This window comes from Mastomys coucha, unplaced genomic scaffold, assembly GCF_008632895.1.
Source record: "Mastomys coucha isolate ucsf_1 unplaced genomic scaffold, UCSF_Mcou_1 pScaffold21, whole genome shotgun sequence".
Classification (NCBI taxonomy): Eukaryota; Metazoa; Chordata; class Mammalia; order Rodentia; family Muridae; genus Mastomys; species Mastomys coucha.
The window spans coordinates 79142834-79151586 of NW_022196904.1; the positions used below are offsets into that span (position 1 = coordinate 79142834).

Here is an 8753-nt window from a genome sequence, read left to right on the forward strand (position 1 = left end):
AAAAGCCAGGTGTGCTGCTTTTGTGGAGACCACAAAAAACCCTGTTTTGTATGAACAAGTAATAAACATCTTAATACATTTTTACAAAAGAAACCACACTGTCTTTTGACAACATAAATTTTAAGAGCACATTTGCTGTTGCATTCTCTCTCTCTCTCTCTCTCTCTCTCTCTGTGTGTGTGTGTGTGTGTGTGATAATTTTGTGTATGGTTGTTTTGACTGCGTGCTTGTCTGTGTATCGCGTGTATACCTAGTGTCCACATCATCCAGAAGAGGGCATTGGATCCCCTGGAGCTGGAGTTAGACTGTTCTTAGCTTCCACGAGGGTGCTGGGCCAGTGCTCTTAACTGCAAGCCATCTATCTCCCCGGCCCCTGGCTGTCTCTGCTAACGTTCTTTCTGGAGCTTCACCTCTCTCCCAGCAGGTAGCTGTGACACGGGAGCTGCTGGGCGATAGGCTACTTCTTTCCTGCTTGCCTGTCTTTCCCTCTACATGTTCAGGCATCCTGTTATTACCTCTGTGAGTTCTGCGGTTCTTCCTCTACCTCTTTATTTGGGATAGAGTCCATCTTTTCTTATCATGAATCTTTTACTTCACTTCGTCTTGTGGAATTAACTTCTAATCCATTTTACCAACAAGTGCCCCACCACAACCATTTTGGAAAGCAATCTGGTAGTCCCTTATCGTGACAAACATAGTGTATGGAAGAGCGATATCACGTCTACATATTAACTCAGGAAAAATAAAACTAAGCACTCTTAGCAGCTTCGTTTCTAATACCCTCAGTCTGGAAACAACATGGACGTTCAACAGCAGGTAACTATAAAGAAGCAGTGCATAGCCACATGATGGAATACCACGCAGCAATGAAAGTGGAGCAAATTAAACTGTCAGTAATCTCAATAACATGAACAATCCTTTTTTTTCTTAAAGATTTATTTTATTTATTTTATGTGTATGAGTACACTGTAGCTTGAGCCATCATGTGTGTGGCTGCTGGGAATTGAACTCAGGACCTCTGCCCACCCCGCTCGCTCAGGTCCCATTTGCGCTGGCCCCACCTGCTCTGGTCCCACTAGCTCTGACCCTCTCGCTCTGCCCCGCTCACTCCGCCCCCCTCGCTCCGGCCCGCTAGCTCCACCCCCCCTCCCTCCGGCGCAATACACTGTAGGTGTCTTCAGACGCACCAGAAGAGGGCATCAGATCTCATTATGGATGGTTGTGAGCCACCATGTGGTTGCTGGGATCCGACCTCAGGACCTTCGGAAGAGCAGTCAGTGCTCTTACCCGCTGAGCCATCTCGCCAGCCCTTTTTTGTTTGTTTGTTTTTGTTTTTGCTTTGTTTTTGTCTTTTTGTTTTTGTTTTTGTTTTTTGGTTTTTTGAGACAGGGTTTCTCTGTGTAGCCCTGGCTGTCCTGGAACTCATTCTGTAGACCAGGCTCGCCTTGAACTCAGAAATCTGCCTGCCTCTGCCTCCCAATTGCTGAGACTAAAGGTGTGCGCCACCACTGCCCATGAACAATCCTTAAAAAGCATTTATTAAAGTGAAGGATCCAAATGGGATGTAAAAGTATTATACACAAGTCTAGAAAAGGCAGAAAGCCAGTCAGTGGTTGCCTAGCATCTGTGGGTGGGTATATAAGTTAGTTCCCTTTCTGTTGCTGTGAGAAAACACCAGGACCAAGGCAGCATCTAGAAGAACAAGCTTATTTGGGTTTACGGTTCCAGAGGATTAGAGTCTGCCATGGTGGAATAAAGGCACCGCAGCAGGAGCAGGAAGCTGAGGGCTCAGTTCTTGAACCACAGGCACGGAGCAGAGAGTGCAAACTTGACACTGGTCCATCTCACCTCCAGTGGCATACTTCCTCTAACAAGATCACACCCCCTAAACCTCCCAAACAGTTTGGCCAATTGAGGACCAGGTATTCAAACTCCCAAGACTATGAGTTTTCTCATTCAAACTCTCACAATGGGCTAGGGAACTGAGTATGGCAGGATCAGGCAGGGGAGAACGCTTAGGGTGTGTGTGTGTGTGTGTGTGTGTGTGTGTGTGTGTGTGTGTGTGAGAGAGAGAGAGAGAGAGAGAGAGAGAGGAATTGAGAGAGATGTTATATCTATGTATTATATATATGTTAAAGACTACATACATATGTGTGTTTCTTATTGTATATAAACTATACTTCAGCAAAGTTAATTTTTACAAAGTAGCTTCAACTTCTTTATCCATCCCATCAGGAAATGGTCCTTCTATTCCTTCTACCTGATTCTGGTTGGTTCATGATTGCTTCCACTGAGAGTGTGTAGCAGAACGACTCCCTGTCACTTCTGTCAAAGTCGATCATGCAGATCATTCTGACTCTGGAGGGAGTAAACTTCCACACAACCCCATCTCCTACGGGATAACCTTGCCAGAGAGTCACAGTATAAGCATTGTGGATAATCATTCAGCTATCATTCTGTGGGCAAGAAGGTGTCTAGAAACTTTATTCTAGCCCACAGAATGCCAGACACATGAGTGATGTCATCTTGGACCCTCCTCTCCGGATGGCCCATCAGTTTGGTGTTGCTGAAATGATCTCAGCTTGTGCATGAGGAAGAAGGGCTCTCCAGATAGGAACTGTGGGATCAGGGAGATGTAATAAGTCATTGTTTTAAATCACCGAGTTTTAATAGTGTATTAGTTACTTATTATGGTAGGAAACCACTCTAAACAGTGATTCACTTATTACCTCACAGTTTCTGTGAGAGAGGGAGCGGTCTGGGAGCCGTTTGAACAGTTTGAGCTCAGTTTGACCTCATGAGGTCAGGTGTCGGGCAGATTCTGTATTTGCCTGCGGGAGCTTTGGGCCTAGGTGGGAAAAACACAAGAGTTAAGTTTCTTCACAGTAGGAGAACCCTTGAAGAGAGTGAGGCAAGCAGACTGCCATGGGAAACCTAGACCTGTCTCAAGGGCTGGGAGCAAGCCTAGAGGAAGTGAATAAGTTGGTTTGGTGTGCTGGTTGGAGGGTCTGCTGCAGAGAGTGTGGCAGATACAAAGAACCCGTGGTGAGAGCACTGAGTTTCTAGTGACACTAAAGGCATTTGCCTACGGTGAGATGATGGGACCCCAGAGGTGAGAGAGGAATGTGATGTGGTGGAGGAGAAGCAAGCAGGAAACATCACACCAGGTCCTGTAAGTCATGCAGAGAGAGCTTGCTTGTTGACAAAACCCTGGCTAGTGTAGAGGAGGGTGGGAGAGGTCAAGGCGAGGCTGGGTTCCAGGATGAACTTCACTGACCACAGTTCCAGTTTTTATTGTGCCAAGGGCCTCTCATTTGGATCCAGTTTCTGGGCCATGGAGTATGTCTTAGGCTCTGCTGCTTGCAGGACGGCAGTGCCTGGAAAAACCATGACTTCATCTCCCTGACCCCGCCTGGGAGCTTGCCTAATCTCTTAAGGCTTCTGTGACACAGGTGAGATGCCCACCCCCACACTGGGAGGCAGCCTATGAAAGCCGCTCCCAGCAGAGCATCAGCACACATATTAAAAGAATTAGGACACATTCATAGCTCTACCTCACATCTGGGGAATGAGGCAGAGGCAATTATCACTCTCATCTTTTCAGCGCGGTATTCATTTGCAGGCAGAAACATAAAAAGGTGTTTTTAGGAATATGCCTCCCATATTAGTAAACCCAGTGTTGTGCACTACATTTTGAAACCAGAGGGAAAAGGGAGGTTGTGGTCTGTTCCTTCCACCTCCTGTGGATTTGAGCACATTGTTTACCTTTGACCCAACATCCCAGCTGAGAAGACCATAGCCAAAGAGCCATACTATATGCTATTCCATTGAAATGAGATGCCCAGGAAAGGCAAAATCTATGCAGACTTCTGCTGCGGGGCCTCCATCAGGGCAACACATGGAGAGAGGCTGTCCAGGTGAGTGTCGAGAATCTAAGAGCCACTGAATGGTACAGAAGAGCAAATGCTTTTGGGTCCTGATGTGAGAAGGTCCTTCTCTGGCTCAGTTCACCCATCAGTGGGGATGGCTTTTGTTGTCAAGCAGCTATGTTGAGGAAATGCCCCCCACCCCCATGAAATTGTCAACAGTCCAAAGAATATAGTTCATCTTCATTCTGAAAATGAATTTCTTAGGGGTTACTTACATAAAGGTGGATGACTCCTGGCTGGCTGAGTTTCTCCAAAATTGCTGTTCTCCCTGCCCCTACTCCCCTAGCCCCAATTTTAATCTGTCTCCAAGTCACAGAGGCTGTGATGTAAATCTGAGTCTGGGCTGTTCCCCAGTGTTAAACAGTAATGGTCGCCACAGACAGAGGTGGTGTAAGCTACAGGCAAAACCAGACTCTGGGAAAGCTGGGCACACTCCATCCTTGCCCCGAGCTAGGACTCTGCTGGCCTTGCCAAGCCTGGGAGGCGTGGGCTATTTTTATTGCATGTGCTAGAAAATAGCTAAATGGCAAGCTGAGGTGACTCTGGCTAGAATGTGGAGCAATGGCAGTACTAGCCAGGCTTCATCTTTACTGCCTCTTCCTTAGGAGAGATCCTAGTCTTTTGACTTGACTGGTTGAATATCTGACTGCATTTCCCGTCTAGCTTTCTTGACTCTAGTTCTTTCTCTACATTTTGCCAGAGACTCCATCCTTTGTTTATGATCTTATGTGGCTTCCCACAGAGTCAGGAGCACAGAGTTCCTGATGTGACTGGTAAGGCTCTTGGGCATCATGCCTACTCAGGGCTGGGGAAATGCCTACTCAGGGCTCAGTCACCCTGGCCCATGCTGCGGTTGCCAACTGGCTTCCTCTAGAAGGGCATCCTCAAGTTGGAGTCTGTGTGTGAGTAGCTTTATTGGAAGGTACTCTCAAAAAGTTAGGAGAATGGGGAAACAAGAAAGGTAGAGACGTCAGAGTTTGTCGATGAACAGGTTCTCTAGAGAGTAGATAACAGGGGCTCGGTTTTGATGGGACTCTGGGACACAGCTCAGTAGGCTGGGTAGTTAGCTCGCACTCATCATGGACTGGAGACTGCTCCCGGGGGTGCTGACCATGAGACACTTAGAGCTTGCAGGGGCCAACTATGCCTTTGTACCCCATGGGCCAGGGAGGTCTGCAACTAGCACTGCCAGCAGTGGTCACTAGAAGAAGCCCTTAGCTTGCATGGTGAATTCAGAGAGAAATATGTGCGGGGCATGAGGGAGCCCACTACAGGCCTCAGAACGTGCTTCTCCCTTCTGTAACATTCCTGGCCTTATGACATTGTGTGTAAAGTTACTCATTTTTTGGTTAGTATATTAAAAAAAAAAATGGGTTTCATTGTGCCATTTTGTACACACACACACACACACACACACACACAGTATATACATATACACTGTACCTTCCACATATCAGCACCCCGCACTATTCTTCCGGTCTTCTCCTCAGTGCTCACTGTTTCTCCTCCCTTTCTATAAGAAACCTTTGTTTTGTTTGTTTGTTTCTTGAGGCCAAAATAACACAGGTTGTCCTTGAGCTGATTATGGAGCCGAGGGTGACTTTGAACTTTTTAGGGGTCTGTGCGTGACACTGTCCTCATCTGCTCTGGCTCATGTAGCTCTGGCTGCCCTGGAACTCGCTCTATAGACCAGGTTGGCCTCAAACTCACAGAGATCTCCCTGTTTCTGCCTTCTGAGTGCTGGGTTTAAAGCTGTGTGCCACAACCGCCTAGCCTAAATTGGAACTCTTAATCCATCTGCCTCTACCTCCAGGTGTTGAGATACCAGGCGAATGAGAGTGTGCCAGCGTGTCCGGCACTGCCTACGGGTCCCACAATGTCTGGTGCCACTATTTAACCCAAATCAAGCCAGACGTAGACTGCCAAAGCCCCCCCTCAAGGCTGAATGACTCCAAATGTCCTTGGCGCACAGTTGCTGAGCAGCCCACTGCATCCTGAGTAGCACTGGGCCACCAGGCTGGCATGATATGTCCGGAAATGAACCCTGAGTCATACCGTGAGCATCCCACTGGCGGCCACTGAGCTGTGGAAGTGATCAGAGCATGCGTGGCCTGCCTGGTGCCTTGAAAGAGGTGCTGAGCAGCTTGAGAGTAGCCTGGGCAGGAAGGACAGGGACCCTGACAACAGAGAACTGATAAAAAGAGCCAGGGAAGGGAACATTAAAAAAAATCCTACAGGCCTGTGCAGTCTTCTAGGCACACAGTCTTAGACCCTGGGCTGAGATTTTGTAACACTGGCCACTACCAAGGGCTGGATCCCAATAACCAAAGCCCCCACAGAGACTAACAGTAGAGGGCGCCACTTCCCACTACTCCCCCAACCCTGCCACTGCTGCTCTCTGCTGTCAGAAACAAAGGCTCCTAGAGACAAGCCTTTGAAGTCTCTTGTTTAAAGGCTATTTCTATCAACTAGAACGAAGCAAAACCCAAAACCTTTCAGCTAGCCAGGTAGCCTGTGCTACTGAAAGTAGGCAAGGAAGGCCACACAAGGTTAAGTTCTTTGGGTCTAAACTACAGTAACAGAGGAGACAGCACAGGGGGAATGAATGAAGGAGATGAACGAAGGAACCGAGTAGCCTGTTTAGTATTTTTTTTTTCCTGCAAGCCTAAGAACAATCACCACGTTGTGCTTGACTTAGAGAAAACGATCTATAAAGGCAAGCAAGCTCAGTTCAGTGCCATTAGAGACAGCTTTCAGCTGTCTGGCTGTATAACCAAGAACAGGTGGGGCAGATGAGGATGGTGTCAGGGAGCTTAGGCTCCTTTTGTGAGCACCAGTGCTTTCCCAGCCCAAAGCGAGACCAAGAAAGACCAATGAAGCAAGATTGGGCGGGGGTGAGGACTAGAGGCTGGGAGGCAAGACAGGAGGAATGAGTGTAGAGCCAGTGTGGCTAACACACTTCTGGCCTGTGTGTGTCAGTTTGTTTTTTTGTTTTTTGGTTTTGGTTTTTTTTTTTTTTCGTTTGTTTTGTTTTTTGTTTTTCGTTTGTTTTGTTTTTGTTTTTTTTTTTCTCTGAGTGTGACAGTTTTGATATGGAGTCGCTAGACTGGTTGGGGGCAGGACCCACATTAGTGAGTGGATTATAAAATGTTTATGTCCTTTTTACTTCTTTTGAGACAGGGATTTCTCAATATAGCCCAGGCTGTCCTGGAATTCATGGTTTTTACATGTGTCAAAACTCATGATTATTATATTGTGTGAAGAAATCTTCACCGTGCATCTTCCAAAGGAAATAGTTGTGCATGACACACAGAACACTTATATCCCCCAAACAGTGCCTTCTTTCCTACCATCCTAGGTCTGTCTCCACAAATTCTGTCCCACTGACTGCATTTGTGAGGAAGTGCGCAACCACTTTTCGTTTTGTTTACCCGTCCCCCTAGGTGGTTATTAGAAGTTGGCAGGCTTCAGTAAATGTGGGCCATGACTGCTAAGGCTTCAACCAATGCTTCTCAACCATGGTGAGTTTGCCCCTTGTGCTCATGTGGCAACATCTACAGACATTCAACACTGTCATGACCTAGCAGGGTGAAGCTGGCATTCTCTTAAATATCCCACAATGCACAGGGCAGTTTCCCACAGCATCTGCTCTAGACTTAGAATGCTCTGAGGTTAAGCCCCTGGTTTAACCTAGCTGGTTACACTAGCGCTCCGATTGTTATGAGCTAGCAGAGAATGAAGAAAAGAAAATGTTGCATGCCATTTTCCTGATCCACACCTGGTCCTACAACCCACCAGAGGTTTGTTCTGAGGGAGGGTTAGCCATTGGAATGTGCGTCCCACCATTGTGGAAACTGGGCTTGGAACCGTTTTGGTGAGGCTCTTGCATCACCAGAATTTAATGTAATTGCCAGCAGTGTCAAAAGTCGTATGACTTACCTGTTCCCACATCTTTTTGTTAAAAAAGGCTGTAACTAAGGACGATGTGAGAAGTGTATCGGTGTGTTAGTATTACCACGGTTAAATGATAGAATTGTAAAGTTCTCCCAGTGCTGGAGGCGGGAGTCCAGGTCTGAATGCACTCAGGGTCAGCCTGCTGAGGGCTCTTTTCCTGGCTTGCGGATGATTGGCTTCTCCCTGTGTCTGCATACATAACCCTCCTTCTATGCAAACAGGGGAGAGGGGGCCTACCTGCAAATCACATGTGGACAGGGGTGGGGCCCACAGGACTATTGCAAATAATTATGGGACATAACAATGACTAACTTTGGTGCCTGTTTCTATAAATGGAAAGATAGAAAAATTATGTTTGTCGAACACTTGAGAAGACCATTTCTAATTTACTCCCATACAGCAAGGAAAAGCCAGAGTATAAACAATTTTTACAGTAGTGAATCTGTGGAGTGGGTAGAGAGAAGTCAGTTCTGGGAGTTAAAGTGCCAGTGTCTTTGTATTTATGTCTGTCAGTTAAGAATACATTACACAGCACTTCCAAAGGGTCTAAAGTGACCATAACACATTGGAGGCAAAAATTAAAAAAAAAAAAAAAGGAAAACTGGATTTACTTTAAATCTAATATGTAATATTTATTATGTGTGTTATATTTATTAGCTGGGAATGTTTTCTTTTTTTCTGAAGCTGTGTTTGTATTTTGTGTGGTTCTCCTGCATGTAAGTTTGTGCGTGTATCCAGTGCCCTTGGATGTTATAAGAGGGAGTCTGGTCCCCTGGGAATGGAGTTACAGACATCTGTGAGCTGCCAAGTGACTTCAGGGCATCAAACCCAGCCCTCTGCAAGCATATATATATATATATATATATATAT

At 46.5% G+C, this 8753-nt stretch overlaps 1 protein-coding gene across 3 annotated transcripts in view; it reads left to right on the plus strand.

The window, feature by feature from the left end:
• The window catches only part of Sytl2 (synaptotagmin like 2), a 147235-nt gene that overhangs the window by 5119 nt on the left and 133363 nt on the right, over positions 1-8753 (plus strand). The window contains exons 2-3 of one of the 3 annotated variants that reach the window (XM_031387318.1): positions 4630-4702; positions 7373-7450. The exons of 1 other annotated variant lie outside the window; for it this stretch is intronic. The gene's annotated coding sequence lies outside the window, so the exon portion shown is untranslated. The remainder of the gene's footprint in view (positions 1-4629; positions 4703-7372; positions 7451-8753) is intronic. One more of the 3 variants, XM_031387317.1, reaches the window with a different exon arrangement.